The following is an 18,482-nucleotide window of genomic DNA, read 5'->3' as shown; positions in this document are numbered from 1 at the left end:
GTAAGTATTTTGTCTTTTTTAGCTCTTGATAATAATTGTAAACACAATTGAAAGCTCGAGAATTAAAAAATAGTTAACCAATAGCCCTTTTATTGACTCCAACCCATCCAAAACAGTTATATATTTGTTCCAAACGAGTCACAAGTACTTCTTTTTTCTTATTCTTATATATATATATATATATATATATATATATATATATATATATATATATATATATATATATATATATTCTTTTCTGTTATTTTTGGCTATTTGTAGCAATTCAGCTTTAGAAAAATGTGGGTCATATTTAATATTATTTGTTATCAACCAACTAATAATTTCGTCTTTCCTTGAAGTACATAGTTGAAGGTTGATTATTTAAAAGGAGAGTGTGGTAAGAAGTATTATCCATTACAACCATTGATGGCTCTTCTAAATTAAGTATTAATTGTTTTCTTATCCACTTAGTAATTCTTTTTATTTCTCCATGATAATTAGCTACGTTAGATTTTGAACAAAACAATAAATTTGCTCCCGAAGCAAATCCTTTGCTTGAACCAGCGTGAACAATTGCAAAACGTTTACCATCATAACCTCCTGGTTTTCGAACACTTTTGGCACTTTGATCTTGCCAATAATTTGTTTTATTTCCTTTGAAGTAAATCCAAGTTTTATCTAAAAAAAAACAACTTCTCTTGTAAATACACTTTCAAGATTTTCCATATATTTACGAAGGAATCTGGCTTTAAGAGCAGCAATACTAGTTTGCTCAATTAATGCTCGTCGATTGTCATCCTTTTGAATTTAAATTCGATGTCTTTTAACAATGTACTAAGCGATGGTTTTCCAATATCCACTACTTCTCCCTTAATTGACAGGTCAAATTCGGCAGAGTAACATGCTTCTCTGAAAAACAAAAAAGGGTTTATTATCGTCTTTTATAGCTAAAAATAAGTAGATAGAAAATTTCATGAAAATTGAAGTACCTACCCAGGTCCTTGTTTCCCATAAAATTCACACTGAAGAAATCAATACTTACTCTGTTAGTACATATCATACAACGTATTTCGTACTGCCATTTTTGATGTCTCAGGTATATCAGTCGTCTTACTTTTAAGACGACGTCTATTTTTGTCTGGTTTTGAAAGGATCGGATTGTTTCTTTCCTTTTTTTATCGAGTATATTGTCCGCCCTGATATTTTTAAAGCAGCGGCAACTCTTTTAAAAAACAAATATTGAATAGTAACTGATTAACAAACATGCATTTCATATTTGACCTCTTAAACAGATGTAACAGGCTCCAAAGGTCCTCCATTCCTTCTTTTTAAGTCAAACTATTTATATAAATTTAACACAAGTTGCTGCGCTTGGGAATTTAGCGTTTTTTCAAGACATACCTTAAAAATAATAATAATAAGTAATCTCGAAAATATACAAATAAGTTTCCGTTTGACGGAACTATAGCCAGACTTGTGTAGTATAATGACAATTTGTAGATTAGAAAATATTACTTTTCGCATTGGCTTAAAAATAAATACTCACCGGAAGTAATCAAATTATGAAAGCAACAGTTAGTCGTTCTGAAAATAATTATTCTTGAAAATATATAATTCAAATGACATACCCAAAGACTACAAGTAAATAATTGAAAAACCAAAAAAAAATTAATTCAAATAAATCAATACACACGACAAATGAGAGCTAATGTCACTGTCAATGAAAATTATAAATATCAATAAATCGATTTTTTAAAGTATTATGTTTAATATAACTATTATTTCTAAATATTTTTTAAAAATATAAGCTAAATATACTTTTACGGTAAAATGTAAGTTTAGTATAGGAACGTCATTCATTATTAAAAACTTATTTATTTTAATACACTGATTTTAAAATTATTTTTAGCAAAGGTGCAAACATCATTTTGACACTGAGTTTTTCGTCATAAATTATTACGTTACTTTTTTACGGTAAAAATGTGACATTTTACTAAAACGTCTGATATTTTTGAAGAAAAATTCTACGTTCAATACTTAAAAAATAGTTCATATAGGAGATACTTGGGGAAACAATTGTAGTGTGCTTGATTAATGTTTTTTGTCCGTTTAAAATTGACCAAGGAAATCATCCTTTGTCTTAATGTCATGTATATAAAATTTTAATAGAGGTGAAAACCAATTAAATTAGGATATTATATTAATTTCAAAGTGACGAAGTTCTAAAAGTTTATTGGTTAACATTTTTATTTATAATTGAACACTGACGTATTTATCATGATTTTAATTTTTGAACATAATTTTATCATTACATATTTTTTAGAAAATCGATATAGTGTTTCAGTAAATCAGTAAATTGAAGTTGAAATCAGTAGACCTACTGAAAAATCAGTAAACCTGGTAACACTGCTAGTAATGGGCAACGTACAGGCACCAAAACATGGCGGCGGTCACATCGAAACTGGCTTCACTTTTCGAAGGTTTCTTAAATGAGTGTTACCTATCCTCTATCCTTCCTCTTTTAAGGTGGACGTACTATACAAACATACTATTTAACTTACACAAGAAAACAGTTTCAGAACCTTATTAAAAATTAATCCCGTCCTGTCTTAAATGTAACAAAACAAAGTGCTTTTGCCGGTATCCCGCACTAGTACGTGCGTACTTTGAAGTACCTTTATGAGAATTAAATTAAGATAAATAAATAAAGTCGCCTTGAAAGTCAGTTCTTAAAATATTTCTGTTTTATAAAAGGGCAAGTCCTTTCAGCATTTTGACCTGAAAATATTTTTGGGCATTTGATCTTTAAATGTATTTTCTGTGGATTGGAAATAATGCAATATAATGCATTAGCTATAATGTATTGATACAATATACCTAGCATAATTTTTCTAACACACTATCAATTAAATTCATATTTATTTTTGGGTTATATTACATAATTAAAAATATTGAAATAAACTTTATACTTTAGCTATCACATATATTGTTTAGGGGTTATCTTAATTCCGAAACTTATGCTGTTGTTTTAGTTTTTTATCTAAATGGATCAATTTATTTTAATAATATCTCCTCGTATGCTATTAAAAACGTATTTAATTGGTTTCCAGACGTATAAAACATTAGTGTTATTTCAATAATCGTTTTATAAATATATTCACGATGAAACTATTTCTTGCAATATATCTTTTAACAGCTTGCATATGTGCTTTCGTTGCAGGTGCAGATGATTGTCCTCCAGGAAATCCTCCTTGTGATCCGTTATTGTGCGCAATACCTGCTTGTTCACCCGACACCGTTCTGAAAAAGAGAGATCCCTGCGATTGTTGCGAAAGTTGCTATACGCCTAAAAGTAAGTTTTGTTGTTTTTTAATGCTATATTTTTTATGAAATCTCATTAAGGTTTTGGTTTTTATTTTGCTTACCATCATTATCATAATCTTCGTCATTAGTATCATTAGTGGTATCAAAGCCATAAATACGCGTCGACCTTTTCTAATCTGATTAGATAGTCGTTACCAATTTGCCGCACCGATATTTTTGCATTTTCTGCACCATTTTTCCAGCTTAGTATTGGACTTCCTATATTTCATTTTCTCGTAGTTATTGATAATAAATTTTATCTGAGAGGGTAGTTTTTATTCGCTCTTGACCAGTGACTGCCGCCTAATCTAACCTAATCTATATTATTTATTGCAAATGATATATCATTCCTTCTATACAGATATTTTACTATTATTTCTTATAAAGCTCGTAAAGTTTATTGCGTTTTCATATAACGCTTTCAAAGATTGCATCAAATATTCTTATCATTTTTCATTCGAAGATAAGTAAATGATTTTCATCTGCTTTAGAAATAGTCATTGTTTTTTAATCGTATATATATATATATATATATATATATATATATATATATATATGTGTGTGTGTGTGTGTGTTTTGGATGGGTTGGGGTCGATAAAAGGGGCTATTGGCTAACTATTTTTTATTTCGAGCCTTCAATTGTGTTATTTTCAAGAGCTGCTAAAAAATAAAAAATATCTTACAAAGTAGAACTAGAAAAAAAAATAATATTAACTCACCAAATTAAATTAGTTTTGTTAATAAATTGCTGCTAAACATATTAAAAAAAACTATTCTAAAAATTTTCTTATCTAATAAATTAATGTTTCTTAAATTTTGTAATATAATTTGGAAAAAAATTTTTTAACATAAAAATAATTGGATTTATAAATAAGTTAGAATACCGACCAATTACAAATAAGCCTCAATATCATAAATGCCAACTTAAAATTTTTATTCTTGACAATTATATTGCCAAAAACTAAAATTTTGTTTAAAAATTCTTAAGTCAATTAAATGATTATGGTCACTGAACAAATTCCCTTCGTTGGCTCAGTGAAGATGTTCGTTCAGTTGTAATGGAAACACCAAATAATAGTAGCAGAGTTTATTGTAGAGACGTACACTATGGGTGTAGACCCGGGATTACTTTGAGTAGAGACTGATGAAGTTGATCGTTGAAGACTATCAAGTTCGTTGAGTGAATATTGATTGAATACCTCTCTAGGCAAGAGATCTTAGTTTTATATAAACTTTAATTGGGTCAATATTTTCGCGGACCTCGCGTGACATGTGTATTTAATTTATGTAAATAGTTTAACTTTGTCAGCACTTTCGATTGATGTCCAAATTATATTATTGATAATTGACCAAATGTGTATGTAACCTAATTAACTACGTGTGTGTATTTAATAACAAATAGATTCATTCGGTCTACTGGGTGATAAAATTATACTGTCCAATTTCGGATATGAATTCTAAAGATTTGATATTGGACATACTGCGGAATCGGGCAATCTGGCCCAAGTGTCAATACTCAAAGTTTACATATAAGTATTACATAACATAGTAAAATTCAAACATGATAAATTATAAATAGTTTAAGAATAATCAACAATCTTCCAACCGTACCCTAGCTATCAATGTCCGACTCTATCTCTAGATTAAAATTAGGGCAATTGGATGAAAATGTGGAAAGTGGGATGTCAACTTGGGAAGTCGACGGTACATTGTTGTGCCGATTACTAACTAATACAGGTACTTCCTGTTCGTTAGTCTGAGTTTGTGGATTCCCTGAACGACATAGTCGTGCAACAGGACGGTACTTCCATAACGTGAGTATCCCAATTATTACCATTATAGTAATGATCCCGGTGGCCACAAAATAATGCCAATTAGATTCGTGAATCGATCGCCACTGCGTATGCGTCATTTCTTGTTCCAGACTCTCCTCCTCAAGTAACACATGACGTAGCTCTCCTCCTGGTATGTCAAGGTAGGTGTTTAGAGGCGTGTTAAACTTGCGGGGTGTCCTCGCCACCAGTTGGGCTACGGGAGTGATTGGCGACTTCAGGTAACTCGTCACTGCTCTGTCCACCCCACTGCTAGTGGGGAGTAATGTAATATTTTTCGTTTGGGCGATACATTTGGGTGAAAGCTTCAGGAATGTGACTCGTTCCAGTACTCTTTCGTTCCGATTTCCATCGCAAATAATGGATATGTGTATCGTGACTGGCGTGCTAACTAGCCAGAGGTTGGGAGTACCCATCTTACTCCATTGAGCTGTCTGTATTGTCCTGGCTACCACTGGACATGTGCTATTCTTAGATCGCTCATAAATTTCTTCAAGTATGCAGTTTGGTTGGGTATCCATGTTTCTTATAGCCGTTGGTGAGCACGCTATCTGCGCCTTTGTCAACAGTAAGCATCTTTCTCTATCTTCCGCGGTCAATTCGAAGTAGTGCTCAACACCGACCCCTCAACGTTAAGTGGTATGGCCGTGACTTTGAGCATGCTGTACTTATTTTTCCCTGTCACTATGAAGTAGCCGATGACTGTTATATATCTGTCGTCATGACTGATTTCTGTTTCTATAATGGGTTGTCGTCGTATTTCGACCCCTTGAGGCAGTATCTGCCCTGCTTTCCCTATTAATTTGGTTATTTCACCCGGTTTCACTATATCAATGAAGTGTCCGTGGTTATAGTGAAGGTTTAATATTCCCTCGTAAAATTGAGTATATTCGTTTATGAAGTCCATAACTTGTAATGCTATCGTTTGTATTCGTAACGTGCTATATTCGGTTTCTAATTTTTGTGCTTTGTCTTCTACTTCGTTAAGTCCTTTAGATATTTCTTGTAGACCTGTGATTAGTGCTTTGTTAAACTTGTTCATTTGCTTGTTTATCCTGTTCTCTGTGTGATTGATTGATGTTATTGTTTCTAACATTATCTTCGCCTGGTGCTGTGATCCCTTTATTAGCTCCTTTTGGTTATTATCTAATGCTTCAATGTTACTGTAGGCTTCGTCATTGACTCCAAATACTGAGGTTAATATTGTTCCTAATATTCCTCTTCTTTCCCTTCCTTTTATTTCTACTGTCAACCCCTCGCTTACTGACTCCGCCTTTCTTTGTCCTTCCTCTAACTTCTCTATTATATCCTTACAATTCACGATTTTTATCTCATGACACAGTTCTCGTACGCCTTGTATCATATTTCCTATTAGTTGGTGCTCTGTTCGAATTCTTCCTTTTTCGAGTAACACCTTTATTCGAAATGTTCCCCTAGTACTAGTATTTTCTTCCATCTTAGTGCTGCTGCCTTCTTCGGCTTTTCCTGTTTCTCTTCTTCCAGTCGTATTAGCTTATGTATGGGTCTTTTAGTCAGTTTCCCGTTTGCCTTTCTCACTGTTACTACTCTGGTTAATCCCTCCGTTCCAGGGTGTGTTTCTGTTACCCTTGCTAATGGCCATCTGCCTGGAGGTGTATCCTCTTCTTTAATTATAACTATTTCTTCTTCTTTTATGTTAGGGTGCGCCTTATGCCATCTATTTCTCTGTTGTAATTGGTGCAGGTATTCCTGTTTCCAAATTTTCCAGAAGTCTCTTTTTATTTTCTCCACTAATCTCCACCTCGTCGGCATCTTCAAATAAGTCGTAAGCTCTTCTTCCCGATTTGGTGATATAATTTCTCTCCCTATAAGGAAGTGAGCTGGTGTCAGGGCTATTTTCCCTTCAGGGTCTTCTGATGACCCACATAATGGTCTCGAGTTCATACATGCTTCTATTTGTGCCAGCACCGTACTCAATTCTTCATATGTTAGAACTGTTTCCCCGATGATTCTTTTCAAGTGATATTTCATTATTCGCACTGCGCGCTCTCCCATAATCCTCCGAAATGTGGTGCATATGCAGGTATGACATGCCACTGGGTACCTAGTGCCAGTAATCCTTGTTTTATCTCGTCATCTATTTTTTGATTTTCTTTTTTCAACAAATTTGCTGTTCCTACGAATGTGGTTCCGTTATCGCTGTATACGTTGTTGCACTGTCCTCTGCGTGCCGTAAATCTCTTGAACGCTGCGATGAATGCATCCGTAGACATATCGCTTACTACCTCAAGGTGTACTGCCTTCGTTGACAGACACACAAATACTGAGATGTAGCCCTTATAGCTCCTCTGTCCTCTGCCTCTCGTGGTACTTATTTTTATTGGCCCGGCATAATCTATCCCTGTGTTAGTAAAGGGATGACTCGGGTTCACTCTGTCTTTCGGTAGATCTCCCATTAATTGTTGTGCTGCTTGGCTTTTATACCTCCTGCACCTTAAACATTTTGCTAGATGATCTTTCACGGTTCTTCTGCCGTTGATTATCCAGTATTTCCTTTTTATGTACTGTAGTATTTGTTGTAATCCGCTATGTAGATTTCTTGCGTGACTATCTGTTATAAGTAACTTTGTTAATGCACTATCCTTTGGCAAAATTATCGGATGTTTTTCTCCGTACTTTAGATTCGTGTGTCTCAGTCTTCCGGTGACTCTTAGAATTCCTTGTCTATCCAGGAATGGTAGCAATGACGCTAATTTATTTTTCTTGTCTAATTGCTGTTTCTTCTCCAGCTTATTTATTTCTTGTTTGAAGTAGGCGTGCTGTGTGTGCTTTATCACCTTTAATAGCGTTTCCTCTAATTCTTGGACTGTAAGCTGACTTTGTCCATTGTCTTTCTTTTTTCTGCATTTGTCTGCAAATCTCCTACAGTATGAAAGTACTCTTCTCATTCTTTCTAAATTTGAGAATCTCTCGCATATGTCCTCCTTTATCGTTGTCGTGTGCACCGTTATTTTCGTTTTGACTTCCTCCTCATTTGTCTCTGGTATTTCTTCTGATTCCTGCGTTAAAGTTTTGCTACTAGTCAGCCAAGTTGGTCCCTTCCACCATAGCTCTGCTTCTAATAATTCTGATGCGGTACTTCCACGTGAGAGGATGTCCGCTGGATTTTCCTTTGTATCTACCTTATGCCAATTTTTCGATCCTATAACGCCTCTTATTTCCTCTACTCTGTTGGCGACGAACATTTTTGACCTTTTTGATGATCCCCTTATCCAAGCCAGGGTTATCGTTGAGTCCGACCATGCATATACCTCAATGTTTTCCCTGTTCAATGCTTGTAGGGTTTTCTTCATTAAATTTGCTAGTAGTACCGCGGCACACAGCTCGAGCCTCGGTAACGTCGTTTTCCCTTTCAATGGTGCGACTTTCGATTTTGCTATCATTAGATTCGTTTTAATTTTTGGGCCTAATACCCTTGAGTAGATTACCGCTCCATATCCTTTCATAGACGCATCTGCAAATCCATGTAGTTCTACTCTGTTTATCTTGCTTAAGTTGTTCCACCTGGGCAATGTTATTTTCTCCAGATTTACTAATTGCGCCTGGTATGTATTCCACCTGCTTTGTTGGTTGCTAGTTAATTCTTTATCCCAACTGGTCTTTTGCTCCCATAATTCCTGTATGAACATTTTCGCCTGAATTACTACAGGTGCTATCCATCCCAGTGGGTCGTATAGTTTTGCTACTTCTGACAGTACGTGTCTTTTCGTTATTTTCTTTGCCGTCGTTATCCCTATTTTGAATGTGATTATATCCTCTTTAGGTGACCAGTGTATTCCTAACGTTTTCCGTACTTCTTCTTGTTTGAATGCCTTGGAATCTACGTTCCTCATATCCTCCGGTACGTTCTCCATTATTTTTTCTTCGTTGCTCAACCATTTTCTAAGAATGAAACCTCCTTTTCTGAACAGTTGTATTAATTCCTTTTGGGCTGTTTCTGCTTCCTGCACTGTCTCAGCTCCTCCTAGTATATCGTCTACATACATGTTTTCTTTTACAATTTTCGATGCCAACGGGTACCTCGCTCCTTCGTCTTCTTGTAATTGTTGTATTGTTCTTAACGCTAAAAAGGGTGCTGCGGCCGTGCCGTATGTCACCGTCGTTACGTTATACTCTTGTATGTGGTCCTTTGTGTCCTTTCTCCACAAAATTTTTTGATATTTTTGGTCTTCTTCTGCCATTCTGATTTGTCTAAACATTTTTTCCAGATCCGCTGAGTATGCTACCTTATTGGATCTCCATCGTAATAGTATATTTGTCAAATCTTGTTGTAATTTCGGCCCTGTGTGCATAATATCATTCAGGCTTACTGCCGATGAGCTTTTGCTTGATGCATCAAACACGGCTCTTATTTTCGTTGTAGTACTGTCCTCTTTTCTCACTGGATGATGAGGTAAGTAGTACCCATCTCCCTGGTTTTCTGCTATTACCATATGACCTTGGTTTTTATAATCTTCCATGAATTGTCTGTAATTCGCTTCTAACTGTTTGTCTTTTGCAAACTTCCTTTCTAGTTGCATCAATCTGGCGAATGCTTGCTGTTTAGATTCTCCTAACTTTGCGACGTCTTCCCTAAACGGAATTTTTACTTCGTATCTCCCTTCTTCATTCCTTTTTACAGTCTGTCGATACAGTTCTTCACATTCTTGTTCTTCCACTGAGAAACTTGTGTCCTGATTTACTTCTTCTAATTCCCAGAAGTTCTTTATTTGTACGTCCATTTCTTGTCTTGATATCATACAGCATACTTCTGCTTTTATATTCTCCCTTTCTCGTGCTATTCTTGAAACTCTCCATCCTAGTTTGGTGTTTTGACTCAGGAGTCCATTACTTATTCTGTGCATCCCTTCTGTCAATATGTAACTGTATTCTTTTACTCCTAGTAGTAAGTCTATCTTCCCTACCTTGTAATATCTTGGATCTGCCAGTATTGCATTTTTCTCGTTATAGTCCGGTAGAATTATATCCTGTTCCGGTAAATTCCTTGTTATCTTCGGTAGTACTAGTGCTTCTATTTCCATCTCGAAGTCACTTTCGTAATGAGTTTCGATTATAAGTTTCATACTCCAGTTGGCTGTTTTTTCTCCTGACGAGCCTATCCCGGATATGGTCGCCTGTATGGGCTTCCTTGTTGTTCCTAGCGTCGTCGCAGCTTGTTCCGTTATAAATGCGCATTGTGACCCTCGGTCGATTAGTGCTCTCATTATGTGTGAATCTCCTTTCGCATCTCTTATGCGTACCACAGCTGTCGCTAGTAATGCTTTACCTTCCTTATGGCTTGCACAGTTTACTGAATTCAGCCCTCTTTGTTGGTCGTTGCTATTCCTAGGCCCATTGGTATCTTGTGTATTTTCTCGCCTTCCGTTATTTTGTTCTCTGGCGTTGTATGGATTATTATTTCCTCCTCTGTACCTATCAGCTTGGTACCCGTTTCTTCTATTGTTTGAATCTCTTCCATTTCTTTCTTGTGTTTGTTCTCCTTTCGTTCCATTGGAGTTTCTTTTGTTGCTTGTGTTTCCTTTTTCATAATGCAACATATGGTGGTGGTCTCCGCCACAGTGTCTGCACCTATATTGTGAATAACATTGTTTTTTTTTTATGTGCTAGGCAGTTTGTACACAATCCTTTTTCTTTTATCATCCTGTTCCGGTCTCTTACATTGAGTTCCTGAAATTCACTGCAGTTCGGTACTCCGTGATCTCCGTTGCATATCACGCAATGTGTTCTTGGTTTCCTAAGAGATCCTCCTTGCTTCTCTTGTCTTTTTTCTGACTCCAGCGTTCCAGTGTCTGAAATCTTCGCTGTAAGAATGTTTGTGTCGATTTGTACGTCGGTATCTCTCTACTGTCTCCAATGTGGTTTTCGTACAGCCTCCTAGTTTCATTGTCCCATTTCGTTATGATAATTCGGGCTATCAATGGGCTCCACGCTTCCGTGTCTGTTCCTAACCCTCCTATGGCTTCCAGACTTTCGTGGAAGGTGTCATGTAGTGATTTCAATGCTCTAGCAGAAGATTCCTTTACTTCCTGCGCTAGTAGCATCCTGTCTATTAATTTAAACAATATCATCCTTGGGTTCTCATACCTATCTTTTAGCATGTTCCAGGCCACTTCGTAGTTGGCCTCGGATATGTTTAAGTGTTGTATCATTCTGTTGGCTTCCCCTCTTACTTGAGTTTTTAGGTACTGCATTTTTTCTGCGTTTGATAACTGGTCGTTTTCATGTATTACTTTAGTAAACAGATCGTGGAAAGTTCTCCACGTTTCATATCTGCCTTTATACACAGGGATTTTTACCTGCGGCAATGTCACACCGTCCCTCCTCTGTGTGCTTTCTGGCCGTTGCATTCCTGGCCTTATTTTCTTTAAAACTTCCCTGACTTTCCTCTTTAGATGATTTATTCTCTCTACTTCTCCATTATCTGTAGCGTCTAGTTCCTCATTTACTGCTGCTTCAATCATTAGTGTATTCACCTTTTCCATGTATTCTCTTAACTCTGACTGCAATTCTTCATCCTCCTGCAAGTCTTGTTCATTTTCTGGCCGTAATAATTCCTCGATTCTTTGTTTTCTTATCTGTATCTCCTTTAGTTTCGGTGCTTTTCCTCTTTTCAGCACCCTTCCATATTCTTCCAACAGGGTTTTCCCCTCAATGTATATCTTAAATACCTGATCATAGTATTTTGTTTCAAAATATTTTTCTTTCGTTATACCCCCTTCTAGCAGCTTTTCGTGGTTATTTAAAAATTTTGCCCAATATTCTTCTAATTTTTCCTGTCTATCCCGGATGTATTGTTGATTTTTTCGAGATTGGGAATCCTTTTTTGTATTTGAAACGAGTTTCGTTATTTCTGTTCCTAATTCCGCTTGCTTAACGTATATGCTTTCCATGATTATTCTTATAAATTTTTACATTCAGCGGTAAATATATTAGACAATACGAAATGTACGTTATTTATTAAATAAGTATACCTGTACTATAACACTTTCTTTTCTATCGGAATGTGCAATTTAGCGAAATATGAGTTTGACCTTGCCTGCTGTGCTATTCTTTGTACTGAGGTAGGTCAAGATGTAATCCACACACTCTTATAATGATATATATACATATATATATTGTTATCAAAATAAATGAAATTATTTGCTACGTAATTATTTAAATTTTTCGAAATAAGGTATTTAATTGAATACGTATATATGTATGAACGTTTCTTTTTTCAAATTGTCATACAAAATTACTGTTTAGTAAGTTATAGTTGTGAATGACGTTTATTTTTTGTTTTATCAATTCTCTGTATTATTTAAATGGTATACATTCTAAAGTACATTATTATACGATTGATAGAGTGGAGATTGTTGTTCTAAATTGTTAAATTGTAATAAAAAAAAAACTTGTTAAATTGTAAGATTGTAAAAGTTGGAAGATTTTGTAATTATTCAAAAACTTACGGTTTTTTGTGTTCTTAGACGTTGAGGATCCCTCGCTTCTGGTGGGTTCTGCAATCGGTCCTGTCCTTTGGCTGCTCTGCGGCTCTAGTATGGCTCTCGGCTTTGGTACTGCTCTCGGCACTGGTATGGCTCTCGGCTTTGGTACTGCTCTCGGCTCTAGTATGGCTCTCGGCTTTGGTACTGCCTCGGCTCTAGTATGGCTCTCGGCTTTGGTACTGCTCTCGGCTCTAGTGTGGCTCTCGGCTTTGGTACTGCTCTCGGCTCTAGTATGGCTCTCGGCTTTGGTACTGCTCTCGGCTCTAGTGTGGCTCTCGGCTTTGGTACTGCTCTCGGCTCTAGTATGGCTCTCGGCTTTGGTACTGCTCTCGGCTCTAGTGTGGCTCTCGGCTTTGGTATGGCTCTCGTTCTCCCGGGTCTAGTGGTCTCTCTCTGCTACTGAGGGTGTTGCTGGCGTGGACTGTATAGGCTCTCTCAAACTTCCTTGAAGTATTCTGTTTCTCGATAGGACCATGAACAAATCCCCTTCGTTGGCTAAGTGAAGATGTTCGTTCAGTTGTAATGGAAACACCAAATAATAGTAGCAGAGTTTATTGTAGAGACGTACACTATGGGTGTAGACCCGGGATTACTTTGAGTAGAGACTGATGAAGTTGATCGTTAAAGACTATCAAGTTCGTTGAGTGAATATTGATTGAATACCTCTCTAGGCAAGAGATCTTAGTTTTATATAAACTTTAATTGGGTCAATATTTTCGCGGACCTCGCGTGACATGTGTATTTAATTTATGTAAATAGTTTAACTTTGTCAGCACTTTCGACTGATGTCCAAATTATATTATTGATAATTGACCAAATGTGTATGTAACCTAATTAACTACGTGTGTGTATTTAATAACAAATAGAATCATTCGGTCTACTGGGTGATAAAATTATACTGTCCAATTTCGGATATGAATTCTAAAGATTTGATATTGGACAGTCACCAAATAAAAAACTAATTTTATTTGGTGAGTTAATATATTTTTTTTCTAGTTCCTCTTTGTAAGATATTTTGTATTTTTTAGCAGCTCTTTAAAATAATAGTAAACACAATTGAAAGTTTGAGATAAACAATAGTTAGCCAATAGCCCCTTATATTGACTTCAACCCATCCAAAACATATTTATATATTTTTTCCAAACGAGTCACAAGTACTTCTTTTTTCTTACTCTTGGATCTATTGGAGAGTAATATCTTTCGATTTATCTCCTTCGTTGTGGAACTCACATTTGTCAAAAAAAGAGCCTAGGTGGGTAGCTCTTTTAGACAGCAGACTTAGTAAAACACAGGTTTAATTTAAATAAAAGTGTATTTAAAATAAATAAATAACACAATAAAATGATATCAATGATACAATATACAATAAAATTTAAATATTAAGGTCATAAAAATCGAAATAAAAATACGATATGTTAATACACACACAAGCTGAAGAGAAAGGAATGATAGGTTAGAGATAGACGAATAGATTAACACTCAGTCCGGCAAGGAGCAGCAAGTGGCTAATTAACAGTTAGTTACGGAATGGGTCTGTTTCAGATCAATACCTCAAGACTGGTTTGGAGCTGCCACTAGAGCAACACTCTAACAGAAGCAGTTGGCCTTCGGACTGTTGGCCTTTGGAAAACATCCAAAGGCCCGGCATAATTCCCAGCAGATCAGCATTCTGGCGATACTAGATCCTAGCTTGCGACGTACGCTAAGTTATTCCACGAACCTTGTATATTTCTTCGTCAATCCCTTTCGACAATTTGCATAGTTGAACATGACCACTCACTTATATAATAAGTATATACTGGAATAAGAATATAAGGAATAAAATATATACACACCTGTGCTGATTCTGTCATGTTGTAAACAAGAAAATCCCAATGGCAATTATTCGCAGTGTGTTTTCATTCAATTAAATTACACATTAGTGATCTGTTGTTAGTTGTTTGGTAAGTTATCTGATTTGAATGTTGAGTAACCTTGCAGTTTTAAGAACATCCAAGAAAACTACAAACTGTTTTGTAAGTATAAAGTTGCATCATTGTAGTCGTTTGCTTATAAACTTCTTTATTATTTTTGTAGTTAAGTGAGGAAGATTATATGATTTTTAAAAAGCGAAACGTATTTTTGTATACGTTGGATAATCGTAAAGAGATGGTTAATAGTCGATCTACCTACTCTAAAGCCAGCCTGTTCTTAGGCCTCCAGACCACTGTGTTCTCCCTACATTCTCTTTTTTAATAATTTATCGTAAACTCTCGAGAAAATTCCCAACACTGCTATTCCTCGTTAGTTGTCACATATTTCTTTAACTTAGACATAAGAGTGGTTTTGTGTGTTTGTAGATATTTTGTCCTTTCCTTAGTCAGTAGTCTTTCAAGTTATCGGTTCTATTCACGTAGGCTAATTTAGTAGTATTTTAGTAGCTTTAGTATTTTCTTTTTAAAGAGATTTAAGTACTTTCAAGCTTTCGGTTCTTTTACTACCTCCCAGGTAAGTGTTAATTTTGGAGCAGTTTTTCTCCCAGCATTCGTTTTTCTTTCTGGTTATTGCCCTTTATACCTCTTTTTGAGCTGTTTAGTATTCGTGTTTACTTTGATCCGTTTTACGTTCAGAAATGTGTTGTATTTATCGCGTTTAATTTTTATTTTTGATTACTTATACAGGGTTTACAATAGGGGTTTCCTTTGTACTGTCTTTTTATACTTGCTTCACACTTTTTCTGCTGCACCCTTTAGACATTCTTTTATATAGTTGTATTGATCAAACTATCAAAGTTTCCACATATGAGTTTTTCATCAAGTCGTTTTTTGTACAGTATTTTTGAGTATCTCCACCGACTTTTTCGAATAAGTATGGACACTTGTTGGGCTCTTTTATCTTTAGGTATTTAGGAGAAAAAATGATCTTATTCTTCTGGGTTATCTGAGTTCTTGTTTCTTGCCACTTCTTTTTTTGTTCTTAGTAAGTACTAAAATATCCATGTTAGCTTTCTTTGTTTCTGAAATTATGTCGGTAATTTTTTGTGAGATACCTTGAACGTTCCTTATACCACTGTTCATAATCCGTTTTTCTAGTTGGACTGATCTTCGTTTATTTAATCATTTTCGAGGTGGCGAGGTGTTGCCTCTCACTCTTGTTGCTACAGACCGATTGAAACTAATCTCTCGGCTAGTCTTTCATTTCTCCATCTCCAGTGTTCCGCCCCCTACGACTGTGAATCATGGCCCTTTCACCTGCCAGCACATGTAAAGGAACACAGCCAGTGATAACCCACAGAGCGGCAGCTGCAATGTATTAAAAGCATTTCGGACGTCAAAGAGAATCAGGATGACCTATCGATAATCAGCCCCTGTGCCGCCCGGAGCACATCGATCACCGCATTCACTGTACTTTTACCCTGGCAGAAACCATATTGTCTCGGAGACGGGCATCCTCGAATCGCAATTAACTCCTCGATACGTGCACGTAGGATTCTCTCATACAACTTTCCGATACAAGGAAGAAGGCAAATAGGATGATATTTTCCTGCCTTGAATTTAGGTAGAAGCACGAGCCTCGAGATTTTCCAGGGATCCGGAAAAGACTGCGCGGCAAGAAGAGCATTCATGTGCTCCAGCAGCCACGTGGGCTCCAAACGGTCCAGACGTAAAACCGCCTTAGGCGGGACACCATCTAGACCGGGAGCCCTGCCAGACTTAAGAGAGCTCACCGCCACAGCTAGTTCATCCAAAGTAAAGGGAAACCCACGCTCAGCCTCGACGTCTGTCCGCACACCATGCCACCGTCCTTGTGGGAACAGTTTGGTGACACAGGCGTTGAAATGCTTCATTGCGATCTTATACCCTTCACCCCTTCATCTGCGACACTGGATGGGTAACAAGTAGTACTAGTTTCCCGGGTATGAGAAACACCTGAAACCTGAAACACCTTGAAATATGAATTTTTAAAAATAAGTAATAATATTGTAATAGGTGTTGTTTCGAATATACAAAGATATTGCCAAATATAATTTAATATTATTTTTGAATACCTTGTGTCTATTTTGTACCTATCTTCAACAATTTGATCTATTATAAATCATAAATATTTTTCAATTGTGGCGAAGCAGTGGTGAACGCCACGGCTTCTTTGGGTTAGGCATTACAGTTCCGTGAAATTCCCGCCACTACATTTTGAAACAAGCAATAGAACATTTTAAAGCACTCACATTGGTAATTTTAAAGTTTATCAGAAGATTGCAAAAAAAATAATTATATATCCGATCCTACCACTAAAATTATTTAAACAATAAGATTAGATTTAAATCCTATTGTTTAAATAATCGTAGTGGCAGGTGCCTATTTCCCGAAGCTATACATAAAGTACCATACAGAAAACTTTAGACAGGAATCATTTATGACAGTACTGTATGTTTAACAAGGATGAAGTTTTAATGAGAACGACTATCATCATATTCCATTTTTCTAGAAAGGCAACACGCGATTTTGATGCTACAACATCAAAACATTAATTAATTATATTTAATTGAATAGCACTTGAACATCTGACCAGTTTTCAGTTAAGATGTTAATGATGTAAACATTTGTCATTCGTTAAACATATATATATATATATATATATATATATATATATATATATATATATATAACTGTGTAATTATTATTATTTTTTTTTTTTAGTACAAGGTGAATATTGCGGAGACCCACGATTTGCTTGTATTGATGGACTTCGTTGTAGAAATGACGTTTGTGTATAAAAATATGTCTTAAAAAAATTTTCAAAATGCAGTGAATATATTTTTTCAAATTAAGCATATTATTTTAAAAATTAATTAAACATAATTTGTATCCAACATTGTTAAAAATCAACAAGTAAATATTGAAAATTTCACTCCTTTATTAAATATCCCATTTCAAACTAACAAAAACTTTTAATTTACTAGTGGATAAATTAGAAATAAAAGTCAGGTGAAAAAAGTTTTTATCTGCACATCTCCACGGCAATATTATCAAATCTCTGCTTAAGAATTTAAACGAAACTGATCGTTTTGAAACTTTTATATTCAACGTGATGTAAAGGAAAAATATGTATCGGAAACTACAAAAAAAAAAGATAAAAATTCAATTTGGAAGCAATTAAGTCCCAAAGGCAATGTTGCGAAAGAGTTCGGAAGACCCAGTCTTATCAAAGTTCAACCAAAAATCAAAACGAAGAAAAGATAGAACATTCATGTGCAACATGAATACAAGGATGAAACAAAAAGGTGACGGAAGTGATCAAGGAGTTTAGAGAAAGCAACATCGACATACTAGTAACAACAGAAACCAAAAAGAAAGGAAATAGAACTGAAACAGTAGAAGACCATATCCACTGCTTGACCGGAGTTAATAAGGAATGTAAAGCAAAGGCAGGAGTGGGAACACTAATCAAAAATAAGTAAAAGAACAGGGTTAGAACATGGGAGCCAATCAACGAGAAGATAATTAAAATGCATATAGATATATACGGTAAAGAGACAGTGATACTCCGAGTATATGCACCAACAAACGATTCCCCGACAGTAGAAAAAAAAAATTTCACGGACCAACTTCAACACCAAATAGAGCTACTCAAGAAGAACGTGGAGATAATTATAATAGGAGACCTTAACCGCAGAACTGGAAGAAAAGAAAACGATAAAGTAGTGGGGAGATTTCGAGAAGATAAACAAAACGATAACGGAGAACATCTGATTGAATTATGTGAACTAAACAACCTAAAAATCACCAACGGATTCTTCAGACAT

At 35.6% G+C, this 18,482-nt stretch overlaps 1 long non-coding RNA gene across 1 annotated transcript; it reads left to right on the top strand.

Moving 5' to 3' along the window:
* The first annotated feature begins 3,008 nt into the window (after positions 1 to 3,008).
* LOC140438846 (uncharacterized) lies at positions 3,009 to 17,587 on the top strand. Its single transcript, XR_011950581.1, has 2 exons — positions 3,009 to 3,334; positions 17,377 to 17,587. It is a non-coding gene; the product is annotated as an uncharacterized lncRNA (long non-coding RNA).
* The last annotated feature ends 895 nt before the right edge of the window (positions 17,588 to 18,482 follow it).

The sequence above is a fragment of the Diabrotica undecimpunctata genome, chromosome 1 (assembly GCF_040954645.1).
Source record: "Diabrotica undecimpunctata isolate CICGRU chromosome 1, icDiaUnde3, whole genome shotgun sequence".
In the NCBI taxonomy this organism is placed as follows: domain Eukaryota; kingdom Metazoa; phylum Arthropoda; class Insecta; order Coleoptera; family Chrysomelidae; genus Diabrotica; species Diabrotica undecimpunctata.
This window is presented reverse-complemented; position numbering and strand designations above follow the sequence as displayed.